Source organism: Marmota marmota, unplaced genomic scaffold, assembly GCF_001458135.2.
Source record: "Marmota marmota marmota unplaced genomic scaffold, marMar, whole genome shotgun sequence".
Classification (NCBI taxonomy): Eukaryota; Metazoa; Chordata; class Mammalia; order Rodentia; family Sciuridae; genus Marmota; species Marmota marmota.
This window is the reverse complement of record NW_026000052.1, coordinates 157,810-170,990: the sequence shown is the minus strand read 5'-3', so window position 1 is coordinate 170,990 and position 13,181 is coordinate 157,810.

Here is a 13,181-nt window from a genome sequence, read left to right as displayed (position 1 = left end):
CTATATATATATATATATATATATATATATATATATAATATATATAATATATATAACATATTATATATATATTATATATATAATATATGTATTTTTTTCATATGTATACACACATATATAAATATGTGTGTATACATATACACATGAGTGTGCGCACACACATACACACACACCCCCACCCCCACATGGTAACCTGTATCCATGTGAAAACAACTGTAAACAGTTTCAGCTAATATTGCATACAGATTGTAATGCTAAATGAACCAAGATTTAGGCAAAACACTGACTGAATTAGTTCCCTCAGTTCAGTTAACAAGGGAACTCAGCATGCTGGTGGTCCAAAACTTTTGGTTTATAAAAGGAAAGAAAAAATTTATTTTTACTCCCAGCTTTTCATACCAATAAGCAAGACATTCCTTCCATATTCAACATTCATGGAGTGACATGCCCTGGTTCAGGTTGAGTTTAAATTGTCATTAATGCTCAAATGCAAAATTGTCCCCAATGTTCAAAGATATCATACTCTACAATTAGAGGAGGTTGCATCCAAAACAAGTAGCCTTCATCTGAGGTACTTTCTCTGACATAAGGGGGAGAAATATAACTTAAATTATAGGAATTCCTCAAATTACAATGATATTACCTCCCAATAAACCCATCATAAGTTGAAAATATCACAGTTGAAAATTTGTTTAACAAACCTAATTTATCTACAGAACATTATAACTTACCCTCACCTAAGTCAAACATGCTCAGAACACGTACCTTAGCCTATAGTATAAAACCCATTTTATAATAAAGCATTGAATATCTCATTTAATTTATCAAATGCCTATATCCAAAAACCCACTGAACTCACAGAACACCACAGGGTGTTAGTGTTGGTTGTTTCCCTCCTGATCACAGGGCTGACTAGGAGACAAAGCTGGCTTCTGCTGTCTAGGACTGAGAGAGCATCTGCCGTAAACCTGCCTGGCAAGGAGGAGGTCAGCATCAACATTCCAAAGTATGATTTCTACCAAATGTATATGGTTTTTGCATGATCATAAAGCTGAAAAAATCATAAGTCAAACTATTCTAAGTCCCAGACTGTCTGTATGTGAGTATGTAGGTTTGAAAGACAGTTAAAAAGAGACACATCTGTTTTCTCAAGACTACCCAGGATTAGGCTGATGTCTTCTAGTGTTTCAAGTTTACCTCGGTTACCAACCCTCAACTTCAGATAAGAGTCACATTTTAAATTCTGTGACAACCATACTTTCATGTAGACAGACTTATGCATGCTGACTCACCACAAGCAACCTAGAACTTCTTATCTAAAAAAAAAAACAGAATCTATAGTTAGTTCTAGTGGTATTATAAATTTTATATCTCATTGATTCATTTTTTTTATTTATTTCAAAGATGACTGCTTTTAGACTTGTGAGTAAGGACACTGATGACTATACAAAGGCACCTGTGATTTCTCACCTGCTGTGACGGCTCTAACTGGATGGCCAGGTGGGCACAGGCTCAGCTTGAGTTTCCCATCAGTAAGAACAAGGACAAGAGCCCCTGCCCAAGGTAGAAACTGACTTGTCAGCAACACGTTCGAAACTGGAAACTGATGCCCACTGAATCCTCTCTAGAGGTGTTCAGCCAAATAACTCCTGGAGCTCAGAAAAGTCACAGGGACTATTTGAGGATATGAACAGGAGAATAACACATTTCCCTGCAAATAGAGTAAAGGAGGATATTAGGAAAGTGGAGTGGTGGAAAACCTTTTGGCTAAGAAATTCCACTCCTGAAAATTCCCATCAAAATAAAAGCCTCAGTATCTGCAAACACTTATGCAAATGTCTGTACTGGGGAAAAGTAGAGATAAGGTAATTACCTTCAGTAGGAAAAAGAAGAAAATAATGGTGCACTTTCATAATGGAATGTTACATAGCCACTATATGATAGAACCATACTTGGTAACTCAAAAAAATTCCCACAATGTGTTATTGAGTCAGAAAATGCAGAAAAGCATATTTGTAAATACTGCCAAATTCATATAGATGAGTATTTATAAACATGTACATGAATATGAGCCTGTGACATATCTACATGAGATTTGATTATGCTGGATGCAATAAGCTAGGCAAACTAGTTCAGTAACATGTCAGTGTTGGGAGGAAACACAGCTCCACAGGGAGAAGGCAGAAGGAAAGCAAAGAAAGCCAAGCAGAAAGAAAAACTGGGAGGAAACCTCAGAGAAAGGGTATGAGAAGCTTTGGCCTTTCTTTCCCTCTTGGACACACAGATTCAAAGAAACACAGATCAAGTCCCTTTGTGAAAAATGGGCAGGGCATGGAGTGGGCATTCAGAGGCTACACAGAACTACCAGAGCAACCTTCCCTGAGCCATGCACCATGGGCCTCCACGCACATGACTGGGGCTAGGAGTTCATGAGACATGCTCAGGTTAACCTCAGTGCACAGGGGCCAGGCAGCCATGATGGGGGAACAGAAGTCAGCACCTGTTCTCCTCTGACTACTTCACTGGTCTTGGAAATGTTTCCTGAGAAGAGACAGGATTTTCTATTTTCTCTTCCTGGCATAAGGGCAAGATAAATAGGGACTCAAAAAGGAAGCAAGACCAGTACAATTTAAAGATTAGAATCCTGGGGCTGGGGCTGTAGCTCAGTGGTAGAGTGCTTGCCTAGCATATGTGAGGCACTGGGTTTGATCCTCAGAACCACATAAAAAGTAATTAATTAAATTAAGGTATTATGTCCCTCTACAACTAAAAATATTTTTTAAAAAGATTAGAATCCTAAAACTGTGTATCAACATCAAAATAGACTCATAAGCATATATGTGGATTGTGAACTACATAGCTATGAATTTTGCTAATTGTGCTGTCATATTTCATTCACTAGGGAGGCCATGGGCATCTGCCTCCTGGCACATAGTGTCACTCTAGGGGCTGTTCAGAGGCTTTCTCCACAATACCTGCATCCTTTGACACATCAGGGAAGATACAGATGTGAGGGGCACCACCTGGCATCAGGGAGAATCTTTGAGCCCATTCTACCATCAGAGCAGTCTCGAGGCTAGAGGCCTTTCACTGGAGCATGGCTTTGCCCACTGCATCACAAAGTGCCTTGTTCTTGTCCCCATGCACCAGGTATCAGTCCATCTGGCCTGTGTGGTCCTTCTGCAGCCCAGGAGAAGAGGGTTAGTGGGGTGAGGTGGGGTGTTCTGCAAAGACCCTTCTCCATAGGTGAAGAAAGATGGCAGGCACCATTGAAGACTAGAGGCAACTGAGCTGGGACTCCCTGTGGGGCCCAGGCATGACAATCCTGGGGGCCTTCAGGAATATGGCCTCAACAGGGATGGAGAGCCCGAGGAGGAGGGAGGCCGACCCTGGATTTGCTTGCTTTCTCTACACATGGTGCCATACCATGCAAGGAGACAAAAGCATGTCATCTCTGAGTCCCAGTTGGTCATCTTAAAAATGCCAGGATTTTCAGTGCCATTTTCTAAACTTCAGGACAGTAAGAATTTACCAGTTTCAGGGTACTGGGAATCTAGAAGCCTGAAAGCCAAACTCATTGCACTTGTCTCAATTCTTACCCGCCTCTGCCTGGCAGAGACACCAAGACACAGCCTGCAGACTGTTACCATTTACTTTGCTGGAAGCAAGTATTGAAAGAAATAATACTCATTCACTTTCCCTGTATCCAAGTCAATTAGAAGTGAAGCCTAAATAAAATGCAGGTAAACAACAAACCAGAAACACATGTGAGTGTGCACACACATGTGTCCATGCCTACCTTTGCCCTACAGCAGGTGGCCAAACCCTACCCTAAGCAGAGACCAAGGACCAGATGCCTGCCTGTGTCCTGCCTGTTGTGAGGGCTGGGAGGGTGAGGAGTGGTGCCCCCTGCTTGCCTGCTCTTCCAGGGACTTGCATCTCACCTGTGCAGTGATCCCCTTGGGAAACACCCACTGACACCAATGGCCCTGCTTGGAGAGGCTCGGCACAAATCCCCATCCTGTGCAGTTTCGCGAGCCTCTGGACCAGGTCCACACGGTGCCAGTCCATCCCTGCCTGGGTGCAGAACTGCTCTACGCATCGCAGCTCTGAGAGTGCAGGAGAAAGCTGGTCAGTGACTGGGGACTGAGGGCCTGCTTCTGGGGGACTCAGTAAAGAACATCCAGAAGAGGGGGACACGGTAAGGGCCAGCAAGACCCGTGACAGTTCCTGTCCTTCTGAACCTGCAGCTGACTTCTCCAAGGTAGAGAAGACCTGCCTGAGCCCTCCTGAAGCTCCAAGAGGAGGTCAGAAGCTCTGTCAAGACACAGGTGGGTCCTGGCCAGGTCCTGGGCCTCAACTTCCTGGGGAGCAGGTCTGTAGGAAATGGCCTTCCTCCCTGAGGCAGTCGAGTTCACTCCTTGTGCAATAAGCACTGGTCTTCTCATGAATTGAATCCTAAGGAACAAAGAACAAGAAAGAAAAGAATATTATCGTTTGTAACAAATCCCCGACCTTCTAAAATTGCCAGTGAGAATTAAAGGGAAAATAAAGGCCATCATTGTAGATCTGATTATAAATTTTTTGAATCATAGAAAACAACTGGAAAAAACAAACCTATAAGGAAAAAATGGGTATAACCTTAACATTTTTTGAAGTAAAAATATGAAGACATTGAAAATAAAAAGGATTCATCATCTTGCCAGCTGGGAATGACCATTGCTAAGCCTGTGGTGTGCTCATCCAGGCTGTGGGTTTTTATGCTTTGCACGTACATGCACATGACTGTCAAGATAGTCACACACTGCTTAACAACAGGGACTCCTGCAAGAATGCATCCTTAGGGAATTTCACTTTCATGCAAATATCAGGCAGCTTTGGATGCTAGGTGAGTATCCATGAGACCACCACCAGACACGCAGTGATGGAAACATCACCAAGTGGCTTGTGACTGTGTGTGTGTGACATATAAGGGCAAAGCAATGTCTTCGAAACTTCTTTATTTTCCACATGGAAAAGAAGCATCTGTTAATTTTACTGAATAAAGCTGCATTCTGTCAGTTTTCAGAAACTCTGCCACTGCCTAAACCTTATGGTTCAGATGGTTTGCAGAAGAAATCAACAAAGAGGCAGCCAGCTTACTTCTAGGCAATTGATGAAGAGCATGTAGAGTTTGGTCTTATCTTTAATGATGAACACCTTCTTCTCTAACAGGGACAAGTAGGCCTGGATGTAATCTTTCACTGCATGGAAGCTGTGGAAAGAGAAATATTATTCCTGGTGATGTCAGGATGGCAGAATCACCCTACACAAAAGAACATCTATTAACCAATCATCTGCACATATATTCCTCTGTGTGTAATAAGGTATAATACAAACATATGTAGGTATATAGATTCAACACTTTTCATTAAAACTATGTTTGCATAATCTTGGAGGAATATGAAATTCCATATTACAGACCAGCTGTTCTCAAACATTTTGGTTTCAGGACCTATTAGCAGGCTTAAAACTTATTGAGAACTGAAGAGACCTTTTTGTTTATGTGGGTCAAATCTACACAAGCCAGAAAACAAAGACAAATGCCGAACAATTCCACTTATGTGAGGTACCTGTGGCAGTCATGGTGACAGACAGAAAGTAGAGTGGGGGTCTCCCAGAGCTGGGGAGGGGCTGGGGAGTCTGTGTTAGGTGGGGAAGGTGAGGACACTCTGGAGCAGGATCTGGTGGTGGCGCAACACCCAGTGTTTGACGGCGAAAACTACACATTTAAAAGTGGTTACACAGTGCGTTTTGTGTTATGTATATTTTAGCACATTTTTAAAAAAGCAGCAGTGGACCAGTAGTGGGGTGCTGGTTGGGGACATTAGGGATAGGACAGAAAGGAAAGCCAGTTCCCTGTGACCTGTGGAAAAACATGCATGACATTGGCCTCCCTAGCATCTTTCTCTGTAGCTTCCCTACCTGCTTAACACCTCTGGTTGCCATGTCTAACCCTCCTGTCAGACCTGACAAGAAGACTTGAATACCCATCATGTACTGACTACTTTCATCTTTTACCAATATCCAGGGAGTGTAGGCTAACTGTAGAAGGCAGCTCTGAAGTGGCAGCCTGCAGGAGGTAAGACTTGAGGTCCCTGGCATCCCCTAAAGTTGCACTTAAGCTCCCAACCACAGGAGGAGAGCAGCAAAGATCAATGTAGGGCAGCAACCTTCCCAGGCATCACATAGCCAATGAATGGCCCTGGGGCTCTCTGGAGCTGGAAGGGGCTCACAGAACAGAGACCAGTGTACAGCACAGGCTTCAAGTCTGGGAACTAACTGGGTAGCATCTATGGCTGTGGCTACTTGCACAGGGATCTGATTAAAAGGAAATGAACCAGAAACCTGTAAAGTTTTGAGGTCATTAGATTGAGGAAAGTCTCCCACCACCTACAAATATGCCCATGCCATCTTGCAGGGCTAGAAAACCCATCTCTCAACTAGCAAGCTACTTGACCACTGGAGGCCACACTGGACCTGGCTGAGTGGCCAGTGTATCCCCAGAGGTCTGAGGGTCCTGGATGGGACAGGAAAGACTTGGAGAGAGCTGTGTCCAGGCCATGTGGGAAGATGGTCCAGGATGCCTGTGGCCACAGGGACAGACACACACTACTTTCCACCATTTTCTCTCTACTTTTCCTTAGAGAACCTCTGTAGCAGCAGTTCACTTCATGCTTTGAACATAGCTTTGCTGCTCTAAAGCAGACCTGTTTTTCTCTCCTCCCTGATCTCCCTCATCTCTCCTTCCTAATCTCTGGGAAAATAGTATTCCCCTGAATTGCCTCCTTAAAAACCCCTCTGTTCCCCCTTTATAGGGGAATCACAGCCTCTGGGACAGAGTCCCTTGTGTTTCTCTTTTGCTAGCAAAGCAAAAAACTTCTTTTTCCCTTTTCTAAACAACAACAACAAAACCTTTCTTAAGTTCCATGGCATATAAGCACACTCTGTGAAAGTTTTCCCACTGCCTTTCAATTAGATGAGGCCAAGGGACTTAGTTTAGGGCAATGAAATATGAGCTGGTGCGTGTGTGTGTGTGTGTGTGTGTGTGTGTGTGTGTTGGGGCTATGTTCTTTTTTTTTGTACTAGGAACTGAACTCACGAGCACTCAACCACTAAGCCTAATCCCCAACCCTATTTTGTATTTTATTTAGTGACAGGGTCTCACTGAGTTGCTCAGTGCTTTGCTATTATTAAGGCTGATTTTACATTTGCAATCCTTCTGCCTCAGCCTCTCAAGCTACTGGGATTACAGGCAAGTGCCACCAGCCTGGGATGTGTTCTTAAAGGTATTGTATGCAGGGGCTGAGGTGTGGCTCAATGGCAGAGTGCCAGCCTAGCATGCATGAGGCCCTGGGGTCGATCCCGGGCACTGCCATCCCCTTCTTTTGCTCCATAGTTTGTGACAGCAGGGAAGACAAGTAGCTGGAAGGTGGTTGTTGAAGAGGACAGAAGGTCAAGTGAGAAGCAGTATGGGTACCAGGCACCTGGGAGCTGTGAGCAAGCCCTGGCCTGTATAGACCATCCTGCACAAGGCCTCTGATATTCTAGTCAAGTCTGGATACACTGGCATCTGGTATCTATGCTAATCTCTGTCTGGTGTTCCTGCCTGCATTTCAAAGGCTGCACACCTGTCTACAGTGGCCTTTCTCAGATACCCTGACAGTGGGCACTTTGGAGGCCAATGGCCTTCTACCCATGGGATGTGCTTATGTGATAGTCACCCTAGCCCAAGATCACAGGGTAAAATGGGTGGGAATGGTGTTGTGCTGAGTGGTTATTTTTGCTGGACAGCCTGGCCACAGAGATAGTGGCTTTCTCTGAGGGGACTAGTAGCACTGTCATCAGCTTTATCTGGTGTTGAGAGCAGAGGCTCAGTGGTTTTCTGTTCCTGTGGTCCTGCTACAGCATGTGTTTTGAAGGCCCCAGCTTCAATGGCACTCTCCTGCATCACTGCCATCCTGCCTAGGGTGGAGGTGACTTTACCTCTGAGGGCTAGGCTACTGGCCTGTTCTAGGTCATCCTGGAGGTGTGTGGAGCCCACTCCTCCAGCCCTTGAAAAGCATCCATAAGCAAGTTCCCTGCAGAAGTCTTGTTGTGCACAGTCATTACTATCCCTAAGTGACATGCCCTGACTTAGCAATCAGGGAGGGCCAACGCTTAAACAACTGAGCTTATCCATGCTATGGCTGGCCAACGAGCCACATCTCCCTGTGTGACTCTGTGAAAGCCCAGCACTGACCTGCAGGTGAGGGTGGACTGGGCTCCTGGACTCTGCGTCCCAGTGCTTATCTTGTCTAGTGAGAAGACTTACTTGGTCACCAGCTGGCACAGCTCAAGAATCTGGCTCTTGGTCCCCAGGAATACGTGCTCCATAAAGAACGCAATGGAAAAAAACCAATTCCACTGGATTCTGTCAAAAGAGGGTGTCAGGAACTTAGTTTTGACAGAGGAGTCTGAGACAGGAGGAGGGGATGAAGAGGGCATGTGCAGGGCAGCATGGGAAGGTGAGGTGACAGAAGGAGTTATCCACCAGCTCTGCCCTCGGCACTCCCCCAGCTCTCCATGCAGGTAGGACTCAGGGTCTTACTTTGCTACCTCAGCCGCTGTGCCCACTCTGCCGCTGTGCCCACTCTCACAATCCTGCACACAGAGAGTCCCTCTTGACTCTCATAGCCCAGCATAGGTTGGGACCCTCCCCAATCCTGAAGGCCTGCTTTCTCTGACCACGCCCATCCTTTCTAGTGGCTCCATGCCACCACAGTGATTCTCATGGTGCTGCCTGCCTTTCTATGGCCCTGGGGCACCATGGCCTCCCTGCATGTGGTTTTCCTCTTTCTCCCGCATCTAATGAGTTGCCTGGCACTTGACAGGGTTCATCAAGTGCAGAGTGAGTGCACAAAGAGCCCCTCCCATGGCAGGAGCAGCTGCTTGTCCTGCTGCCAGGTGTGCCACGACCCATAGTCCACTGATGAGCATAACCTGAGCATGCCAGGGAGAGCCAGGCTCTGGGCCTCACCTGACCTCTGCAGACAGCTCTGACTGTGCTCCTGCTATCTTGCAAGTACCCATCTCAGCCTACGAGCTCCAGCGGTATAGACAGCTTCTTAACCAGCTGCAGCCAGGCCTGAGGACTTGGCTTCAGGTTGTCTCTTGTCAGCATTTCAGCACAGGCCATTGCAGCCAACACATCTAGTATCTGGGGAGGGGAGAGTGAACCCCATAGGTTCTCTGCCCTTCCACCCACCCTCTTCATTGGCTATGGCTCCCTTAGGCCAGAGGCCCTGGCAGAGGCACGGTGTCCTTTTATTCCGGGCATGTAACCTGCTCCTTTGGGTCTTGGGATATAGGAAACACTAGCCAGCTGTTCCCAATACCTCTGGGCTATGCTGGCTCCCATCCCCCTGAAGGGTCTCTCCTCTGGGGGCAGACCAGGGCCTGGGCCTCCCAAAGGGCTGTACCATCTCACTGCCAGCCATGTCATGCTTCTGTAAAGCTTCGGTGAGGCTCTGCAGAAACTGCAGGTGGATGGTCAAGATTCTGGCGAAGTTTGCAGCTGGTCCTGAAATGCTGATAGGCCAGGTGCACCCACAGCAAGCAGAGCCCATCCTCAGGGCTCCCTGAGGCTGCTTGCAGCTCAGACACAGGACCACAGGGCCATCTGCAGAAACTGGGGTTTTCAGTTTGTATTTTTGAATCATAAAGAGATTTTTTTCCTATGGGAATTCAGAACTATTCAAAAACCACTCACAAAAAATTACAAATTAGACTTCACATCTCCCAACTGCTTTTCAGTAGAGCCTCTAGACATTTTCCTAGCCATGCCTTTCCTCAGAATCATCCTCAAATCAGGATCACTGTGTTCCTGATTTTTTCCACTCAAGATTAGATTATGAATATTCCTTTATCACTCATTATCTGTGAAAATATTGTTTTCAATGGTTGCAAACAACCATTTTAAAATAGTCATACTTTGTCCCTTCTTCATTTATTTGGACACTTAAATTGTTTCTAATTCTTTATGATCAGAATCAAAGCTGGAAAGCCTTGCTGTGAGCATCTGCCCAGCACTCACAGTATGGTCAGCAGCTACGGGGGCAGGGTCTTCAACCACCCTGCCATGTGACCGCTGCTCAACACCTGCCCAGGAAGCCTATGAGCCTGCCCTTCTTTTTGAAAACTTGGTTTTGCCAGATGAGCAGATACAAGTGGCATCTGAAGACTGTTTACATTCTCTTGACTTACTGGGGGCACTGAGCATGTGAGCAAAGTTTTCTAGATGCCCACACAATTATGCCCTGTGTAGCTGGCTTATAATTTCTACTCACTTTAAAAGTCAGGGTAAATTCTGCTCTTTTCTAAAAACACTTCTCTAACCTTCCACTATGCTGGCTAGAGCATGTTCTCACACATTTTCACCTTCTTTTTCTGTGCTGTGTTTGACTACTGGGCAGGTGAGTTTCCATCTTGGCTGGGCTGCAGCTCTATTGACAATACTAGCCTAGGGTGCCTGAGACTCTTGGTTTTCTCCCCAGCTCCAGAAACAAAAAGTATCAACCTTTCCACTGAATTTCACTTATTATTCTTACCTTAAGAGGTCAGTTACATATTTACCTTAATGTTGTCAAGAGAAACTCAACAACTTAGAGGGTGCTACAAGGAACATGGAGAGCTTCTCAAGATAGTAGAAATGTCCCACTCAAGGAGGCCCTGGGGAGTACAGAGGATTGGCCCTGTGTTCTAAGCAGCTTGGAGGATGTTCTCAGCCTAGTGTCTTTTGTGGCCTCATTCTGTTCCCCACAGCAGCACCAGCTCTTTGAACCTGAGTTCCCATGTTTGCCCCCAGTTCATGCTGTGCAATTTCCACATTTGACCTTGAGTGGATACCTACTTTCAGCTCCTCCCAGGTGGACACTTTCATGGTCAAGAGCAGGAATTCCCTCAAGTAGCACTGAACCAGCTCATGCTGCTGATCTCCAGGGAGCTGGGCAAGAGCCCAGGGGAGTTTGCTGGAAGATGAGCACTAAACTCTCTGACCATCCTGCAGGGAGGAAGCCAGAGTGGCTTGAGACCTGTGAAGCCAAACTGAAAGAAGCTCACTTCTTTGGAAGGAGCCATAGGCTAGTGCAGCACCCTAGGGTGACTCCGAGACAAAACGCCATTGGCTGCCTTATGGGAATAGAGAATGGTGGATGTATAGACTAGTGGACACAGAAAGGAAGACAGGATCAGCATTCAATTTAGGTCACAAAAGCCACACTCACCCAAAAGGAAAAAACTTGTAAGGTAGCGTGAGTTTTGTGCTATACTTGTGCTATACTATATATATAACCCTGGGTTCCCAGGGAGTCAGGACTGAGTGGGCTGCTCTTTAGGGCTGGGGTCAGAGACTACGTCAACCAGAGAGATTTACCTACCCGCAGATGGGGAGTTGGCTCCTAGCTGCATATTCTGCTGGACAAGCAGGCCTGGCAGGGTGAAGAAACACCCTCTCATCAGGAGACAGACCGCTTCACTTTGGTTTAGGACAAGTGGCAGAAAGCAGAGCCAGGAAAGCAGGTTTACTTTGAACATACTGGTTCTCTAAGTAATTGTTTAATGGATGATTCCACATGTATGCGAAAGATGACTTCCAAAACACAGCACTGCCACTAGCTTTTCTGGAATGACTATGTCTAAACCCCACCCCTAGCATATGACAGCAGAGCGCACACACTGTCTAGCTTGTGTGACTCAGGAGGGACCAACAGCTCAGTGTGGAAAAAGGGGACATGCTCCTTTCATTGCTAGCATTTGCTGAGAAAGCTTAAAGGGGATGTTTCCTGGGTGTGAGCCTCAGGATATGAATGGTCAACTTGCAGCAGATAGCAATCTCTGTCCCTCCTGGAATATGCTCCAGTTCACCAGCCTGCTGGCCAGTGTGACGCCAGAAATCACCTCATAGGCTGCCTTCATGGTGTAACTTAAAGGCTTCTGACCTACTGGAGATTATCACTTCTTCAGTGGAAATTTCAAAATGAAGGCAGGATATGGTTTGAGCTTATTCACAGCAAAGTGTAAAAACTACAAGTCCCAGAATTTACCAGGTGCTAGCTGCTTTCAGCCCACTGATGGTATGCAGTGTCTTTGTGGGTAAAGGCTGCTTCACCAGGGCTGCATCAGGCCTATCTTGAGCAGGGCTCACCTTTTGTATTTGTGATGTACTGGGCATGGAGCCAGAGCTGTTCCACATAGTCCCTGATTCTCCAGATGAAGGGGACACTGTTGTAAGCACCCTCAGGAAGGCTCACATGGTTCTTCACCATGATGGAGGACATCTCACTCTTGGATCTGAAGTGAGGTGAGGTGAACTGAGAATCAGTTCCTGATATGGTGCTCTGAAACCAGAGAACATGTGCTTAGAAGGTGCTGTGGGCCAGGAGTGGCTCTGCAGTAGGGTGCTTGCCTGACTTGTGTGAGGCCCTGGGTTCCATCACCTGCACCACATCAATGTTTATAACAGCACAATTCACAATAGCCAAACTGTGGAAGCAACTTAGATGCCCTTCAATAGATGAAATCATAAAGAAACTGTGGTACATATACACAACGGAATACTACACAGCATTAAAAGAGAGTAAAATTATGCCATTTGTAGATGGATGGAGTTGGAGAATGTTATGCTAAGTGAAGTAAGCTCAGCCCAAAAAACCAAAGGCTGAAAGTTCTCTCTGATAAGTGGATGCTAATCCATAATGCAGGGGCATAGAATGAGTGGAGGAACTTTGGATTGGGCAAAGGAGAAGGAGGAGAGGGCAGGGGGCTTGGGAGTAGGAAAGATGGTGGAATGAGATGTACTTCATTACCCTAGATAAATGTATGATTACATGAATGGTGTGACCCTACTTTGTGTACAACCAGAGAAGTGGAAAAATTGTGCTCCATTGTGTAAAATGAATAGAAGAGCAATCTGTTGTCATGTATAACTGATTAGAACAAAGAAAAAAAAGGATGAAGACAAGGTGCTGAGGCTGCACAGTCAGCTGCTGTCTGCCTTCCTGGCTAGGGCTCCTGTATAAGAACTGGAGGGCCCAAAGTCTTACACAGAACCAAGTGTCCAGTGCTCGCACCTGCCCCTTATTGGCCTATGTTCCAGAATTGAA